The sequence below is a fragment of the Rattus norvegicus genome, chromosome 6 (assembly GCF_036323735.1).
Source record: "Rattus norvegicus strain BN/NHsdMcwi chromosome 6, GRCr8, whole genome shotgun sequence".
NCBI lineage: Eukaryota > Metazoa > Chordata > Mammalia > Rodentia > Muridae > Rattus > Rattus norvegicus.
The window spans coordinates 128,837,159-128,857,402 of NC_086024.1; the positions used below are offsets into that span (position 1 = coordinate 128,837,159).

At 41.4% G+C, this 20,244-nt stretch overlaps 1 pseudogene; it reads left to right on the forward strand.

The window, feature by feature from the left end:
- The first annotated feature begins 15,452 nt into the window (after positions 1–15,452).
- Ipo11-ps1 (importin 11, pseudogene 1) lies at positions 15,453–19,572 on the forward strand (annotated as a pseudogene).
- Positions 19,573–20,244: the final 672 nt, after the last annotated feature.

The following is a 20,244-nucleotide window of genomic DNA, read 5'->3' on the forward strand; positions in this document are numbered from 1 at the left end:
CTGCAACTGACATTTGTTCTTGATTGTCTATGTCATTCCAAAGAGGAAAGATAAGAACTAACTAACTAAACAAACAACAAACAAACAAACAAACCAGTAGCACTCCTTTATAGAAATATTAAACAGGCTAAGAAGAAATTACAGAAACAACATTCTTCACAATAGAAACACATACAATAAAATATCTTTATTTAACTCCAACCAAGCCAGGAAATATCATGCAGGACAAGAACTTCAAGTCTTTGAAGAAAGAAATTGAGGTATATATCAGAATATGGTAAGATCTCCTATGCTCATGGATTGGTAGGATTAACCTAGTAAAAATGGCCATTTTACCAAAGGCTATCTACAGATTCAAAGCCATCTCTTTAAAATTCCAACACAACTCTTTACAGGCCTTGAAAAGCAGTTCTCCACTTCATGTGGAAAAAAACCAAACACCTAGTATAGCTATAAAGATCTTGTACAATAAAATAACTTCTGGAGTTACTACCATCCCTGATTTCAATTTAGAGGACAGATCAATTGTGATAAAACTCCATGGCATTGGCAAGAAGACAGACGTGTTGATCAGTGGAATTGTCTGATGATCTGGGATAACCCACAGAGCAAAGCAAATTTGATTTGAATCACAGTTTCAAAGTTCAGGATCTGCAGCAACTATGCTGTACTGACTCTATTTCCAATGTTTATGACTTCCTGGTGACCAGGTCCTGCCTCATTCTTTCCCTCTTCCAGGCCATGGGCTCTGTCACCCAGTGTCTTTTGCTGGATTGCTGACCCTACTCACATGTAACATTGTTGGAGCCCAAACTCCTGCAGATGCATGGACCCCATGGGTCAGAGCAGCTCCACTCTCCCTACCATTCCTACTCAGGGCAGAGTGATATCCTCTCTCTAAGTTCCTAGCTGAACAACCTCACACAAAACAATGACTACCGCCAATCAAAATGAAGAGGTAGGACCAAAGGATGAATAAACATACACCTGAACATAAAATGCCCAGGCAGTGTTCCCTTAGCTCCTGTTGGCAGGGGTTCCCTCTAGTGACAACAGGAACAAAGAGATTGTCACTCATACTCTTTGATTCCAGTGATGGTCCTCTGTCCTATATGCTGTTATCAATCCATTTAATGGAAGAGGAAACTGAAACACAGGGAAGCTTATTTATTTCCCCATGACCATACAGCTAGACACGATGCTTGTGGGATGCTCGCCCAAGTGTCTTGGTCAGACTTCCTGAATAGCAGTCCATGTTATCAAGCCCCTAGGTAACCTTGATCATTGTCACCATAACCACCTTGTTCATTGACCTATTGGCCATGATAGAGATGGCTGGGAAGAGAGGCTGAATGTCACCAGAATGGTCCATTCTATCTACTTGGTTATTGAACTCTTTCTCAGCTGAAGACACATTGGATGAGCACGTACGTGGCACACAAGTATCTTCACATCATTCTCCCATCTGGAGAGCTCTCCCCTCATACTTATTCACCAGATTTCTTTCTCATTAGATTTCTAAACATGCTCTTGGCAAAGTCGTTGATAACCTATTGGCAATATCCATGAATCAGTGAAGAATTGCACATCTGACCACGTATCTTTCAAAGCAAAATGCATAACCACGAGTACTGCCTGAGGTTCTACCAAACAAGAAGATGCCCCTGTGCTGCTGTCTTTGGGGTTTTCCCTAAAAGAGTTGCCATGCTCCACCTGTCAATGGCTGGTTGCTGCTTACATAACTTGCAGAAACATCAGTAAAACAGGCCTTGATATACTCTGCCTCAGTTGACGGATCATAGAGTACATGTCATGGAGCTCTAGGTGTATGGTTGGCGCAGACAGCACTGTCAATGGAGTAGAAATCTTGGTTGGTCAAACAACAATTAGATCATGATGGGCATCTCAGATCATATGGTAGTTAAGGATCCTGTCACTGCTCTAGTTGGTGCTGCAACCTGGGAGAAGGGAGCCTAAAAATGAAGAATAAAGTCTCATGCAATTGCTTACTTTCTTAAGACTATTAGTCAGTTTATACTCGATGGTTACACACAGTCACCTCAGTAAGTGTTCAACCATGAGGACAAGCCATAAGTGGTTTAAAACAAAACAAAACAAAACAAAAAACAAACAAACAAGAAAACCCATGGTTTTCCATGGAGGCATATAAACCAAGGACAATAGTTGGCTGTAATGACTAGTCAGAAGGAAACTCCTTCCTGTCAATTCTATCTGGGCAGGGCATTCAAGCATAATCCAAGAACAATTCTGTGTTCTTTGACAAACACTTGTCTTGTTTTCTTGGAGTTTTCTCACAAGCACTCAAAATACCCTTAACCTGAATCCATTTGGGAACAGCCTTCCCTCGGTCCTGAAACTGTTGAAGAGCCTTCTCCTGCCCCAGCCCTATAGAAAGTCAGCACCTCTATACATCACTTGGTAGATGGGCAGTGTAACCATTCCAGTAAGGAATGTGCTAGAGCCCAAATAGGACAACTAACACTAACCCTGAGACACTCAACTTGATTCACTATATTCCCTGACAGGCAAATGTAAAAGCTTTTACTTAGCCTTTCTAACCTTTGTAGCCCCCACTCCACAGGTCAGGGGTTCATTGTGAGAATTCTGACAGTTTCAAAATATCTTCATTCCAACTATGTTCTGGGACCAGGAAAATTTGGTGATTTGGGTTTTAGTCAAAATTCCACTAATCATCTGACCTTACTAAGTCACTGCTTTTTCTGAAGGACCACAGTGTTTCTTGGGTTCTTTTGGAATGACTGTCAATTTAGAACCCAGGAAAGTAATTGTCTCTTGTCCCAAGTGTGCATTTGCCCTTTTAAAAATCTGAAGGTCCCTTTTGTGACGACCTGGGAAAAGTGAACGCTAAAACTCTAAGATGTTTTATCAAAGTCCTTCCTCAAGAGAACCTGGTTGTCCTTTCAGTCAGGGCTCTAGATCTCCACCTGCTAACTGGCTCAACTCTGGAAAATGGTTCACAGTCCTAGACTCAATTTTGTCACTATTCAATGGAGGCTTTCAAGTGTATGAGAATTTTTCTATTTACACAGATCCAACACAAATGTTTTTTTATATATTGCATGGTTAGAAACAGCAAGAATAATTAGGCAATAACAATGATAGGTATGAGTCATGCCATCATAAAAATTATTATGCCTGTTCTGCCCATTATGCTTAGATCATAGGACATTACTTTGTCTTGGCTGCCCATTTTGAAAATCACGATCATCTTGCCTTTGCTGATTCAGTTCATCCCCTTGGCTCCTGCTACATCAGGGTCCAATAAAACTCATTGCACTGAATTCATCCAACTGAGCAGCAGTGTCTCCAAACCCCAGATCTGTCACAGGGAATGGTGAAAACCAAGTCCTTCAAATGTGGTGGTGTTCCTCTCACCATTTCCTGTATTACGAAATTAATGAAGAACATCTCTTCTGAACATTCCCACTGTGAAGGATTGGGTTTTACACAGCATGTCCACTCTAGCATTGCAATTTCTTCAGTCTTAAGAGCCCTTCATCAACACTAAGCCGTGGATTACCAGGCTTCTCCAAACTTCTTTCAGTAGTGGTTCTTTAGACAAATGCTTCAGTGAGCCATATTTTTGAATGACACGCGTGTAGAAAATATATGAGTTTCTAAAATAAAAGAGAATGTCCAGTAACTGAGCCCATATCAATAACCTCAACCTTATCCTGTTTTATGATCCTTCCATCATTACTCACACTCTTAAAATATGTTCCTACACACATTTCCCAGCCTTCTGCTTCTCTGAATTGATACCTTGGCTATATTTTGTTAACTTGACACAAGATAGATTCATCAGAAAGAGAGAACCTCAATTAAGAAAATGTTTTGATAAGATCTGGCTGTAGGCAAGCATGTCGAGAATTTTCTTAATTGCTGATTGATGGTGGAGGGTACAGTGGTTCTACAATCTATAAGAAATCAGGCTGAGCAGGACGTATGGAGAAAGGAAGGAAGCAGCACCCCTCTATAGCTTCTGCATCAACTCTTGCCTCCAGGTTCCTGTCCTGATTGAGTCCTGTCCTGACTTCCTTCTGTAATGAACAGTAATATAGAAATGTACGATAAATAATCTCCTTCCTCTCCAACTCACTTTTTGGTCATAGTGTTTCATCACAATAATGGAAACCTTAACTAAGACAACTAGCAAACTCATTGAGCTCTGTACTAGTATTCTTTACTTGGACACAACTACTTAAAAAGCCCCAGATCTTAGCACAACTTGCACCATCATGGAAGAACCACCCAGGCCATGAAATTCCACATACAGACAGCATCATCAGCCAAAATGAAAGCCAAGACCTAATGCATCAAATATACCATTTGAAAGAACCTATAAATATACTAAACCTAGTTCTCAATTTTATCACTCTGATTGTGGCTAATTTTTTTTTAAACTGAAATATGCCAGGCGAGGATACTTTTTTTCTGATTAAAAGTTAGCCGTGAAAGGAAAATCACCTCTGGTATTTCACAGAGAAGGAATAATTTCCTCAGTCAAAAGTGTAAAAGGCAATATTTTTAGGTGGTCATGGAGAGATTAACTTAGATGAGTTAGAGTTTTGAGAATCTTAGAGTTCAAAGTTCTTAGTTTCAATAGGATCCTCTGGAATCTCCATCCTATATCACAGGATCCCATTCTTTACCAATTGATGACCTTACATTAACTGTTGATTCCCTTTGAGTCTGGGACTTGAATTTTCATTGTTGTTTAGCCAACCTTATATTAAGAACCTCAGTTTGGTCTCTGCTCCCAAACCCCATGGGAGAGAGACCTCACCGCCTGATCAGGTGGGCACTCCTGAGGCTGCAGAGCGGAGGAGACCACCAACACTGCCCACCCCTGCCCACATCCCTGGCCCAAGAGGCAACTGTATAAGGCCTCTGGGTTCCCGTAGGGGAGGGCCCAGGAGCGGCAGGACCCCTGCGCCTGAGACACCGCCAGAACCTGAAGGAAACAGACCGGATAAACAGTTCTCTGCACCCAAATCCCGTGGGAGGGAGAGCTGAAACTTCAGAGAGGCAGACACGCCTGGGAAACCAGAAGAGACTGCACTCTGTGCACATCCAGATGCCAGAGGAAAACACCAAACGTCATCTGGAACCCTGGTGCACGGAGGCTCCTGGAAAGAGCGGCGCAGATCTTCCCGGTTGCTGCCGCCGAGGAGAGGACTTAGGCAGTACCCCACGAGCAAACTTGAGCCTTGGAACCACAGGTAGGACCAACTTTTCCCCTGCAAGAAACCTGCCTGGTGAACTCAAGACACAGGCCCACAGGAACAGCTGAAGACCTGTAGAGAGGAAAAACTACACGCCCGAAAGCAGAACACTCTGTCCCCATAACTGGCTGAAAGAAAACAGGAAAACAGGTCTACAGCACTCCTGACACACAGGCTTATAGGACAGTCTAGCCACGGTCAGAAATAGCAGAACAAAGTAACACTAGAGATAATCTGATGCGAGAGGCAAGCACAGGAACCCAAGCAACAGAAACCAAGACTACATGGCATCATTGGAGCCCAATTCTCCCACCAAAGCAAACACGGAATATCCAAACACACCAGAAAAGCAAGATCTAGTTTCAAAATCATATTTGATCATGATGCTGGAGGACTTCAAGAAAGACATAAAGAACTCCCTTAGAGAACAAGTAGAAGCCTACAGAGAGGAATTGCAAAAATCCCTGAAAGAATTCCAGGAAAACACAATCAAACAGTTGAAGGAATTAAAAATGGAAATAGAAGCAATCAAGAAAGAACACATGGAAATGACCCTGGACATAGAAAATCAAAAGAAAAGACAAGGAGCTGTAGATACAAGCTTCACCAACAGAATACAAGAGATGGAAGAGAGAATCTCGGGAGCAGAAGATTCCATAGAAATCATTGACTCAACTGTCAAAGATAATGTAAAGCAGAAAAAGCTACTGGTCCAAAACATACAGGAAATCCAGGACTCAATGAGAAGATCAAACCTAAGGATAATAGGTATAGAAGAGAGTGAAGACTCCCAGCTCAAAGGACCAGTAAATATCTTCAACAAAATCATAGAAGAAAACTTCCCTAACCTAAAAAAAAGAGATACCCATAGGCATACAAGAAGCCTACAGAACTCCAAATAGATGGGACCAGAAAAGAAACACCTCCGTCACATAATTGTCAAAACACCAAACGCACAAAATAAAGAAAGAATATTAAAAGCAGTAAGGGAAAAAGGTCAAGTAACATATAAAGGCAGACCTATCAGAATCACACCAGACTTTTTGCCAGAAACTATGAAGGCCAGAAGATCCTGGACAGATGTCATACAGACCCTAAGAGAACACAAATGCCAGCCCAGGTTACTGTATCCTGCAAAACTCTCAATTAACATAGATGGAGAAACCAAGATATTCCATGACAAAACCAAATTTACACAATATCTTTCTACAAATCCAGCACTACAAAGGATAATAAAGGGTAAAGCCCAACATAAGGAGGCAAGCTATACCCTAGAAGAAGCAAGAAACTAATCATCTTGGCAACAAAACAAAGAGAAGAAAAGCACACAAACATAACCTCACATCCAAATATGAATATAACAGGAAGCAATAATCACTATTCCTTAATATCTCATCATCAATGGCCTCAACTCCCCAATAAAAACACATAGATTAACAAACTGGATACGCAATGAGGACCCTGCATTCTGCTGCCTACAGGAAACACACCTCAGAGATAAAGACAGACACTACCTCAGAGTGAAAGGCTGGAAAACAACTTTCCAAGCAAATGGTCAGAAGAAGCAAGCTGGAGTAGCCATTCTAATATCAAATAAAATCAATTTTCAATTAAAAGTCATCAAAAAAGATAAGGAAGGACACTTCATATTCATCAAAGGAAAAATCCACCAAGATGAACTCTCAATCCTCATCTTCGGTTGGTTTATATACAAGTGTGCAATTTCTAGGCTTGAAAGTAAAATGATGCTATCTGGTGCTGGATAGAGGAGCCTTATTTTTTATTATGGCAGCTTGCTATTTTTGTAACATGGTGATTTGGTTGAACACAATAAAGTACAGTAGTAACTGATCTCCCCTTCTTCCTGGATGAGTGAGGAGATGATTAAATGTTGATGTCAGCATCCTTGAGCATATTCAGATGAGCTTCTGCTTCTGTTGAAAAGGATGCTGTGTTTGATTGTGGTCCAAAGCTTTGAAGCACTACTTGGCATCTCCTTCCTTGGAGGTCTCACTGTTTAAACATAACAGATTTGATAGCTTGTTGGTAAGGTGAGGTCCAGCTTGTCTCCACTAGGTCATCTTCATGTGAATCCGGTGGTTATACGGTTTTGTTCTAGGGATATTTCATTTTTTTAATAACGGTTTTAGCTGACATTCATGGAGAGAATGAATCCTTAGAACTGTGCCACTAGTGAAAGGAAATCCTGTCTAGAGTATGTTTCTTTACAAAGCTGTGTCACACCATCCTTTGGGCCCTCTGCTGGAAAAGTAGAATCAAGTCTCAAATAATGCCTTTTAAATTGTATCCTCTAGTATTATAGATGTAGGACAGTACTGTATCATACCTCTGTGGATGTAAAATAGCTTGTACCTGCTTTATGATGCGTAGTAGTGACCGTGCTTTATCAGAGCTGTTTTTAATGATGTTGCTCAGAATGTTTTCTTTCCAGATGATAATTGAGAAGCTAATTAAAAAAAAAATGGTGCCAGGTACCACAAGAGTAACAGAACTGTGCTGTTTTCTTGGGTTTTGTTTTTTTACTTTTTTTTTTTTTTAGTGGAGTGTGCTGGATGTCTCTACAGTTTTTTCAGATGACTGCAGAACCTGGAAAAGCTGTTGCTGCTGTTGATGCATAACACACTGCTATTATTGGTCTTTTTATATAAATATAAATATATATATACAGATATATAATTAGAATTTTTTGAAACATTAGCTGTGCTGTCAACTTTGGAAAAAAGTATCCCCGTTTACTGTGTTGAGTTGGCACTGTACAGAAATTAACAGCCATATTGGTCTAGAAATGTTGAACTTAAGTTTTTTCCATTTGTACAGGGGTAACACACTGTATTAAATATGTAAGGTCTTATCTACATGGGTTTGATTACAAAAACTAATAAAGTATTCTCTAAATTTAAAAAAAAAAGAACCTCAGTTTGGTTTTGTCATGGAATATCTTGGTTTCTCCATCTATGTTAATTGAGAGTTTTGCAGGATACAGTAAACTGGGCTGGCATTTGTGTTCTCTTAGGGTCTGTATGACATCAGTCCAGGATCTTCTGGCCTTCATAGTTTCTGGTGAGAAGTCTGGTGTGACTCTGATAGGTTTGCCTTTATATGTTACTTGACCTTTTTCCCTTACTGCTTTTAATATTCTTTCTTTATTTTGTGCGTTTGGTGTTTTGACAATTATGTGACGGGAGGTGTTTCTTTTCTGGTCCAATCTATTTGGAGTTCTGTAGGCTTCTTGTATGTCTATGGGTATCTCTTTTTTTAGGTTAGGGAAGTTTTCTTCTATGATTTTGTTGAAGATATTTACTGGTCCTTTGAGCTGGGAGTCTTCACTCTCTTCTATACCTATTATCCTTAGGTTTGATCTTCTCATTGAGTCCTGGATTTCCTGTATGTTTTGGACCAGTAGCTTTTTCTGCTTTACATTATCTTTGACAGTTGAGTAAATGATTTCTATGGAATCTTCTGCTCCTGAGATTCTCTCTTTCATCTCTTGTATTCTGTTGGTGAAGCTTGTTTCTACAGCTCCTTGTCTCTTCTTTTGGTTTTCTATATCCAGGGTTGTTTCCATGTGTTCTTTCTTGATTGCTTCTATTTCCATTTTTAATTCCTTCAACTGTTTGATTGTGTTTTCCTGGAATTCTTTCAGGGATTTTTGCGATTCTTTCAGGGATTTTTGCGATTCCTCTCTGTAGGCTTCTACTTATTTATTAATGTTTTCCTGTGTTTCCCTAAGGGAGTTCTTCATGTCTTTCTTGAAGTCCTCCAGCATCATGATCAAATATGATTTTGAAACTAGATCTTGCTTTTCTGGTGTGTTTGGATATTCCATGTTTGTTTTGGTGGGAGAACTGGGCTCCGATGATGCCATGTAGTCTTGGTTCCTGTTGCTTGGGTTCCTGCGCTTGCCTCTCGCCATCAGATTATCTCTAGTGTTACTTTGTTCTGCTATTTCTGACAGTGGCTAGACTGTCCTATAAGCCTGTGTGTCAGGAGTGCTGTAGACCTGTTTTCCTCTCTTTCAGTCAGTTATGGGGACAGAGTGTTCTGCTTTCGGGCGTGTAGTTTTTCCTCTCTACAGGTCTTCAGCTGTTCCTGTGGGCCTGTGTCTTGAGTTCACCAGGCAGCTTTCTTGCAGCAGAAAAGTTGGTCTTACCTGTGGTCCCGAGGCTCAAGTTCGCTCGTGGTGTGCTACCCACAGGCTCTCTGCAGCGGCAGCAACCAGGAAGATATGCGCCGCCTCTTCCGGGAGCTTCAGTGCACCAGGGTTCCAGATGGCCTTTGGCGTTTTCCTCTGGCGTCTGAGATGTGTGTGCAGAGAGCAGTCTCTTCTGGTTTCCCAGGCTTGTCTGCCTCTCTGAAGGTTTAGCTCTCACTCCCATGGGATTTGGGTGCAGAGAACTGTTTATCAGGTCTGTTTCCTTCAGGTTCCGGTGGTGTCTCAGGCAGGGGTCCTGCCGCTCCTGGGCCCTCCCCCACGCGAGTCCAGAGGCCTTACACAGATTCCTCTTGGGCCAGGGATGTGGGCAGGGGTGGGCAGTGTTGGTGGTCTCTTCCGCTCTGCAGCCTCAGGAGTGCCCACCTGACCAGGCGGTTGGGTCTTTCTCTCAGGGGGTCTGGGAGCAGAGAGCTGCTGCGGGCCGGGATCCGCGGGTGTGGGACTTCCGGTAAACACAGGACGTGCCCGGTCCTAGAGGAATTCTGCCTTCGTGTGTCCCGAGCTCACCAGGCAGCTTTCTTGCAGCAGAACAATATCTTTCTACAAATCCCACACTACAAAGGATAATAAATGGTAAAGCCCAAGATAAGGAGGCAAGCTATACCCTAGAAGAAGCAAGAAACTAATCGTCTTGGCAACAAAACAAAGAGAAGAAAAGCACACAAACATAACCTCACATCCAAATATGAATATAACGGGAAACAATAATCACTATTCCTTAATATCTCTCAACATCAATGGCCTCAACTCCCCAATAAAAAGAAATAGATTAAGAAACTGGATATGCAACGAGGACCCTGCATTCTTCTGCCTACAGGAAACACACCTCAGAGACAAAGACAGACACTACCTCAGAGTGAAAGGCTGGAAAACAACTTTCCAAGCAAATGGTCAGAAGAAGCAAGCTGGAGTAGCCATTCTAATATCAAATAAAATCAATTTTCAACTGAAAGTCATCAAAAAAGATAAGGAAGGACACTTCATATTCATCAAAGGAAAAATCCACCAAGATGAACTCTCAATCCTAAATATCTATGCCCCAAATACAAGGGCACCTAGATACGTAAAAGAAAGCTTACTAAAGCTCAAAACACACATTGCACCTTACACAATAATAGTGGGAGATTTCAACACCCCACTCTCATCAATGGACAGATCATGGAAACAGAAATTAAACAGTGATGTCGACAGACTAAGAGAAGTCATGAGCCAAATGGACTTAACGGATATTTATAGAACATTCTATCCTAAAGCAAAAGGATATACCTTCTTCTCAGCTCCTCATGGTACTTTCTCCAAAATTGACCATATAATTGGTCAAAAAAACGGGCCTCAACAGGTACAGAAAGATAGAAATAATCCCATGCGTGCTATCGGACCACCACGGGCTAAAGCTGGTCTTCAATAACAATAAGGGAAGAACACCCACATATATGTGGAAATTGAACAATGCTCTACTCAATGATAACCTGGTCAAGGAAGAAATAAAGAAAGAAATTAAAAACTTTTTAAAATTTAATGAAAATGAAGGTACAACATACCCAAACTTATGGGACACAATGAAAGCTGTGCTAAGAGGAAAACTCATAGTGCTGAGTGCCTGCAGAAAGAAACAGGAAAGAGCATATGTCAGCAGCTTGACAGCACACCTAAAAGCTCTAGAACAAAAAGAAGCAAATACACCCGGGAGGAGTAGAAGACAGGAAATAATCAAACTCAGAGCTGAAATCAACCAAGTAGAAACAAAAAGGACCATAGAAAGAATCAACAGAACCAAAAGTTGGTTCTTTGAGAAAATCAACAAGATAGATAAACCCTTAGCCAGACTAACAAGAGGACACAGAGAGTGCGTCCAAATTAACAAAATCAGAAATGAAAAGGGAGACATAACTACAGATTCAGAGGAAATTCAAAAAATCATCAGATCTTACTATAAAAACCTATATTCAACAAAACTTGAAAATCTTCAGGAAATGGACAATTTCCTAGACAGATACCAGGTATCGAAGTTAAATCAGGAACAGATAAACCAGTTAAACAACCCCATAACTCCTAAGGAAATAGAAGCAGTCATTAAAGGTTTCCCAACCAAAAAGAGCCCAGGTCCAGACGGGTTTAGTGCAGAATTCTATCAAACCTTCATAGAAGACCTCATACCAATATTATCCAAACTAATCCACAAAATTGAAACAGATGGATCACTACCGAATACCTTCTACGAAGCCACAATTACTCTTATACCTAAACCACACAAAGACACAACAAAGAAAGAGAACTTCAGACCAATTTCCCTTATGAATATCGACGCAAAAATACTCAATAAAATTCTGGCAAACCGAATTCAAGAGCACATCAAAACAATCATCCACCATGATCAAGTAGGCTTCATCCCAGGCATGCAGGGATGGTTTAATATACGGAAAACCATCAACGTGATCCATTATATAAACAAACTGAAAGAACAGAACCACATGATCATTTCATTAGATGCTGAGAAAGCATTTGACAAAATTCAACACCCCTTCATGATAAAAGTCCTGGAAAGAATAGGAATTCAAGGCCCATACCTAAACATAGTAAAAGCCATATACAGCAAACCAGTTGCTAACATTAAACTAAATGGAGAGAAACTTGAAGCAATCCCACTAAAATCAGGGACTAGACAAGGCTGCCCACTCTCTCCCTACTTATTCAATATAGTTCTTGAAGTTCTAGCCAGAGCAATCAGACAACAAAAGGAGATCAAGGGGATACAGATCGGAAAAGAAGAGGTCAAAAGATCACTATTTGCAGATGATATGATAGTATATTTAAGTGATCCCAAAAGTTCCACCAGAGAACTACTAAAGCTGATAAACAACTTCAGCAAAGTGGCTGGGTATAAAATTAACTCAAATAAATCAGTTGCCTTCCTCTATACAAAAGAGAAACAAGCCGAGAAAGAAATTAGGGAAACGACACCCTTCATAATAGACCCAAATAATATAAAGTACCTCGGTGTGACTTTAACCAAGCAAGTAAAAGATCTGTACAATAAGAACTTCAAGACACTGAGGAAAGAAATTGAAGAAGACCTCAGAAGATGGAAAGATCTCCCATGCTCATGGATTGGCAGGATTAATATAGTAAAAATGGCCATTTTACCAAAAGCAATCTACAGATTCAATGCAATCCCCATCAAAATACCAATCCAATTCTTCAAAGAGTTAGACAGAACAATTTGCAAATTCATCTGGAATAACAAAAAACCCAGGATAGCTAAAGCTATCCTCAACAATAAAAGGACTTCAGGGGGAATCACTATCCCTGAACTCAAGCAGTATTACAGAGCAATAGTGATAAAAACTGCATGGTATTGGTACAGAGACAGACAAATAGACCAATGGAATAGAATTGAAGACCCAGAAATGAACTCACACACCTATGGTCACTTGATTTTTGACAAAGGAGCCAAAACCATCCAATGGAAAAAAGATAGCATTTTCAGCAAATGGTGCTGGTTCAACTGGAGGTCAGCATGTAGAAGAATGCAGATCGATCCATGCTTATCACCCTGTACAAAGCTTAAGTCCAAGTGGATCAAGGACCTCCACATGAAACCAGACACACTCAAACTAATAGAAGAAAAACTAGGGAAGCATCTGGAACACATGGGCACTGGAAAAAATTTCCTGAACAAAACACCAATGGCTTACGCTCTGAGATCAAGAATCGACAAATGGGATCTCATAAAACTGCAAAGCTTCTGTAAGGCAAAGGACACTGTGGTTAGGACAAAACGGCAACCAACAGATTGGGAAACGATCTTTACCAATCCTACAACAGATAGAGGCCTTATATCCAAAATATACAAAGAACTCAAGAAGTTAGACCGCAGGGAAACAAATAACCCTATTAAAAATGGGGTTCAGAGCTAAACAAAGAATTCACAGCTGAGGAATGCCGAATGGCTGAGAAACACCTAAAGAAATGTTCAACATCTTTAGTCATAAGGGAAATGCAAATCAAAACAACCCTGAGATTTCACCTCACACCAGTGAGAATGGCTAAGATCAAAAACTCAGGTGACAGCAGATGCTGGCGAGGATGTGGAGAAAGAGGAACACTCCTCCATTGTTGGTGGGATTGCAGACTGGTAAAACCATTCTGGAAATCAGTCTGGAGGTTCCTCAGAAAATTGGACATTGAACTGCCTGAGGAACTCTTGGGCATATACCCAAAAGATGCCTCAACATATAAAAGAGACACGTGCTCCACTATGTTCATCGCAGCCTTATTTATAATAGCCAGAAACTGGAAAGAACCCAGATGCCCTTCAACAGAGGAATGGATACAGAAAATGTGGTACATCTGCACAATGGAATATTATTCAGCTATCAAAAACAACGAGTTTATGAAATTCGTAGGCAAATGGTTGGAACTGGAAAATATCATCCTGAGTGAGCTAACCCAATCACAGAAAGACATACATGGTATGCACTCATTGATAATTGGCTATTAGCCCAAATGCTTAAATTACCCTAGATCCCTAGAACAAACGAAACTCAAGACGGATGATCAAAATGTAAATGCTTCACTCCTTCTTTAAATGAGGAAAAAGAATACCCTTGGCAGGGAAGGGAGAGGCAAAGATTAAAACAGAGACTGAAGGAACACCCATTCAGAGCCTTCCCCACATGTGGCCCATACATATACAGCCACCCAATTAGACAAGATGGATGAAGCAAAGAAGTGCAGACTGACAGGAGCCGGATGTAGATTGCTCCTGAGAGACACAGCCAGAATACAGCAAATACAGAGGCGAATGCCAGCAGCAAACCACTGAACTGAGAATAGGTCCCCCGTTGAAGGAATCAGAGAAAGAACTGGAAGAGCTTGAAGGGGCTCGCGACCCCATATGTACAACAATGCCAAGCAACCAGAGCTTCCAGGGACTAAGCCACTACCTAAAGACTATACATGGACTGACCCTGGACTCTGACCCCATATGTAGCAATGAATATCCTAGTAAGAGCACCAGTGGAAGGGGAAGCCCTGGGTCCTGCTAAGACTGAACCCCCAGTGAACTAGACTATGGGGGGAGGGCGGCAATGGGGGGAGGGTTGGGAGGGGAACACCCATAAGGAAGGGGAGGGGGGATGGGGATGTTTGCCCGGAAACCAGGAAAGGGAATAACACTCGAAATGTATATAAGAAATACTCAAGTTAATAATAATAATAAAAAAAAGAACCTCAGTTTGATTTTCTGCAATGTGAGCTCTGTGGCCACTTGAGAGAAGATTCTCTCCTAACATACATTTAGAGAACCATAGACTATTGGTTCACATCTGAAGCCAGCTGACTTTATTATCAAGTGAATTGTTATCCCTCACCTTATCCTGAGGTGCTTTGTGTTGGTTAATATTATCATGTAGCTTATTACTTTCCTTTGTCAATTTTTCCAAAGAATCTGGGATCAACTTATCAGCAACAACAAATCCCTTGTTTTTGTGCAAATTGTCAAAGTTTTTTTTTCTTAGCCACTGTTCTGATGCTATGAAAAGACACTATGACCAAGGCAAGTCTTATGAAAGACAGCATTTAATCGAGGGCTTGCTTGAAATTCCAGAGGCTTTGCCTATTAGCACCATGCCAAAGATCATTGTGGCAGGCAACTTTGGTGCCTCAGCCTGATTTGAAAGGAGATGGATGGATGGATGGATGGATGGATGGATGGATGGATGGATGGATGGATGGATAGATGATAGATAGATAGACAGACAGATGGATAAATAGATGATAGACAGATAGATAGAAATTTTAGTGCGCCCTCGTCGTTTGGAGTGGTGACATGGAAGATGGCTTGTTCCTAGAAGCCGTTTTCGGCATCAGTAGGCGTCATTGTATGGATTAGGAGTGTGGGGGCGCGGAAGCAACCAACGCCGCTTCGTGTGAACAAGTGGAATAGGGTGGGCCGGGTGGTTCCGGACGGCAGCACGCGGCTTCCATGGATCTCAATAGTGCCAGCTCTGTAGTTCTTCAGGTCTTAACACAGGCCACCAGTCAGGATACTGCTGTCTTAAAGCCAGCCGAGGAGCGGTTGAAACGGTGGGAGACACAGCCAGGTTTCTACTCAGTGTTGCTGAATATTTTTACGAATCACACCCTTGATATAAATGTAAGGTGGCTTGCTGTATTCTATTTTAAACATGGGATTGATCGTTACTGGAGACGTGTAGCACCTCATGCTCTCTCAGAAGAAGAAAAGTCAACATTGGGAGCAGGGCTCATCACCAACTTTAATGAACCAATAAACCAGATTGCAACCCAGATTGCAGTGCTGATTGCGAAAGTTGCTTGGTTAGACTGCCCTAGGCAGTGGCCCGAGCTCATCCCCACTCTGGTAGAGTCTGTTAAAGTCCAAGATGATCTTCGACAGCACAGAGCTCACCTTCTACCATGTTACCAAGACACTGGCGTCCAAACGCCTGGCTGCTGACAGAAAGCTATTTTATGATTTAGCTTCTGGAATGTATAATTTTGCCTGTTCTCTGTGGAACCATCATACGGACACATTCCTACAGCAGGTTTCTTCTGGCAATGAGGCTGCAGTTCTGAGTTCACTAGAGCGAACACTACTGTCGCTAAAAGTGCTGCGGAAGTTAACTCTGAATGGATTTGTGGAACCTCATAAGAATATGGAGGTGATGGGTTTTTTACATGGAATATTTGAACGTCTAAAACAGTTTCTGGAGTGCAGCACGAGTATAGGTACAGACAATGTGTGTCGAGACAGACTGGAGAAGACCATCATCCTTTTCACTAAAGTGCTCTTGGACTTCTTGGATCAGCACCCCATTTCATTTACTCCTCTGATTCAGAGGTCACTGGAATTCTCTGTAAGCTATGTTTTTACTGAAGTCGGTGAAGGCGTTACATTTGAGCGGCCTCATTGTCCAGTGCGTGAATCTTATTAAAATGATTGTCAAAAATTATGCTTATAAGCCATCCAAAAATTTCGAAGATAGCAGCCCTGAAACACTTGAAGCCCATAAGATTAAGATGGCGTTCTTCACATATCCCACATTGACAGAGATATGTCGGCGATTAGTCTCTCATTGTTTTTTATTAACTGAAGAAGAACTGACTATGTGGGAGGAAGATCCAGAAGGCTTTACAGTGGAAGAAACGGGAGGAGACTCTTGGAAATACAGTTTGAGGCCTTGCACCGAAGTATTATTTATAGATATATTCCACGAATATAATCAAACTCTTAGTCCTGTACTTATAGAAATGATGCAAACTCTTCAAGGTCCAACCAATGTAGAAGATATGAATGCACTGTTAATCAAAGATGCTGTGTATAATGCTGTGGGATTAGCTGCTTTTGAGCTGTCTGACAGTGTTGACTTTGATCAGTGGTTTAAAACCCAACTTCTTCCAGAATTACAAGTTTCTCATAATAGGTATAAGCCATTACGACGCAGGGTGATTGGGCTCATTGGTCAGTGGATTTCTGTGAAATTCAAGTCTGACTTGAGACCCAGGCTGTATGAAGCAATCTGTAACTTGCTTCAAGATCAGGATTTAGTGGTCCGAATTGAAACAGCAACAACTCTGAAGTTAACTGTTGATGATTTTGAATTTAGGACAGATCAACTTTTACCGTATCTGGAAACCATGTTCGCACTGCTTTTTCAGTTGCTGCAGCAAGTTACAGAATGCGATACAAAGATGCATGTTTTGCACGTCCTTTCCTGTGTGATTGAAAGAGTCAATGTACAGATACGGCCGTATGTAGGGTGTTTGGTGCAGTATTTCCCTCTTCTCTGGAAGCAGAGTGAAGAACACAACATGTTACGATGCGCTATTCTGACAACACATATCCATCTTGTTCAGGGACTAGGAGCAGACAGCAAGAACTTGTATCCTTTCCTGCTCCCAGTTATCCAGCTGAGTACCAATGTTTCCCGGCCTCCACATGTCTACCTTCTGGAAGATGGTCTGGAATTATGGTTAGTGACATTGGAGAACAGCCCATGTGTCACACCAGAACTGCTTCGTATATTTCAGAACATGTCACCTCTTCTTGAATTAAGCTCAGAGAATCTCAGAACCTGCTTTAAGATCATCAATGGCTATATCTTTTTATCATCAACGGAATTTTTACAGACATATGCAGCAGGTTTGTGCCAGTCCTTTTATGAGTTGCTACCAGAGATTACTACAGAAGGTCAAGTTCAAGTGCTCAAGGTTGTGGAAAATACTCTTAAAGTGAATCCAGTATTAGGCCCACAGATGTTTCAACAAATTCTACCCTATGTTTTCAGAGTTGTTATTGAAGGCGAGAGGTATCCAGTAGTGATGTCCATCTATCTTGCTGTTATGGGTCGAGTCTTACTACAGAATGCCAGTTTCTTTTCTTCACTTCTCAATGAGATGGGACATGAGTTTAATCAGGAGATGGACCAGCTTTTAGGAAACGTGATTGAAATGTGGGTTGATCGAATGGACAACATCACACAGCCCGAGAGAAAGAAACTTTCAGCTTTGGCTTTACTTTCTCTTCTGCCTTCTGACAATAGTGTTATCCAAGATAAATTTTGTGGAATTATAAATATCTCAGTGGAGGCCCTTCATGATGTCATGACAGAAGACCCTGAAACAAGAACTTACAAAGATTGTATGCTGATGCCTCATCATGAGGAACCAAAGGTAACAGAAGACGAAGAACCACCCACAGAACAAGACAAGAGGAAAAAGATGCTGGCCCTGAAGGACCCTGTGCACACAGTGTCTCTGCAGCAGTTCATCTATGAGAAGCTCAAAGCATAGCAGGAGATCCTGGGGGAGCAAGGCTTCCAGTCCCTCATGGAGACAGTGGACACAGAGATTGTCACCCAGCTGCATGACTTTTTGCAGGGATTCTAAGAGTGCGTGCTAAGTGGCCTCTGAGAGAGGCCGAATACCCCAACCTGCCATCCGGATGTGAGCCTGCTGAGGAGGTCATTTGTGTATGAATATAAAGAAACCAAGACCATACATTTTTACTATAAAATATAAAGAATAAGTATAAATCCCAAATATTAAAGTCAGAAAACTATTCCTCAAAAGAATTTAATTTTATATTTATGAGGGGCCCTGTGTTTACTAGAGGTGCATTTATCGAGAGTAGCTGCATTGCCCCTTGTTAAGAACCTCGTTGATTACATTTTAATCATGGGCTCTTAACACTCGAGAAGATGAAGGTTGATGTTCCAGATGTTTTCAGCAACCCGAATTACTTGCCTTATCCTAATTTTTTTAAGCTAATGAAACAAGTTTGAGAAATGAGAATGCTGTGTAAATGATAGAATTAAATTTGTGCATAGGCAAACATCATGACAGCTGCCCACTACCTGGGTATCTCACCAGGGAGCTGTTTTCATCAAATCAAATGCTTTTATTTTCATTCTAGTAGTCTGACATAGGAATTGGTAAAGGCACTTTTAACTTTACTTTGAGTGCATACATTGCAAGGCACATGGAAGTGAACCCGCAGTACTGTAGTGCCAAGTGGGAGACCACTGGTGAGGCTCTAGCCCTGGCTTCTTTGCTACATGTGAAGGCCAGTAGCCCTGGGAGCACCAGGAAGAACCAGATAACCCCAAGTCCCCTCCGCTGTGACAGTCATGCTTGGCTGTGACAAGCTGCCCAGTATTTACCCATCTCAGTGCAGGGGTGCGTCAGCACTTCAGTGCCATGGGTGCACCTCAGAGGACCCAACAGCAACCCCCAGGGTACTAGCACTGACATAACTAGTCTTCCTTCCTATTCCTCCATTGCACTAAGCATGCGAGGGGGAGAACTGACGCCTTACTTTGCATTACTCGCCATTGTGAGGAACCTTTAGAGCATCTCTTAGGAAATACTCAAAAGCAAGATTGGAAATGTCTTATCTTTCTATAGAAATTTGGGTACAGTGTATAACTGTGGGAAAACCACTACCCCTCTGTAAGCTATGGAACCCATAATGTCTACGGATATATGATGTTTTCAGCAAAGAAAGAAAATATGGTCCAATTAAATTTTCCAAAGATACCTCAAAAAAAAGACAGATAGATAGATAGACAGACAGACAGTTAGATAGATGATAGATAGACAGACAGACAGACAGACAGACAGACAGACACAAAGAGATACAGTGACAGCATCAGAGGTTGAGACTATGCCTGGTGTAGGCTTTGGACCTAGACCTCTACCTTTCCTATTCCTAGTGTCCTAGGTTATATCTTTCCAAAGACTCCTGGATTTCCTGGATGTCTTGCGTAAGGAATTATTTAGATTTAAGATTTTCTTTGAGTGATGTATCACTTTCTTTTATTGTATCTTCTATACCGGACATTCTCTCTTCCATTGCCTGTATTCCATTGCTTGCATCCGTTGTTCCTGTTCTCTTCCCTAGGTTTTCCATTGCCAGGATTCCCTCAGCATTGTTTTTCTTTATTGTTTCTATTTCTATTTTCAGGTCTTGCACAGTTTTATTCATTTCCTTCATCTGTTTAATTGCACTTTTCTATATTTTAAGGGATCGATTCATTTCCTCTTTAAAGACCTCTGCCATCTTTATAAGTTTGGATGTACGTTCATTTTCTACGGCTTTGGTTGTGTTAAGATATCCCGTTCCTGCTGTAGTAGGGTAGCTGTTCTCTGGAAATGCCATATTGTCCTTGTTCTTGTTGATTATGATCTTAAGCTGGCCTTCTCATCGTCTCTGTGTGTTCC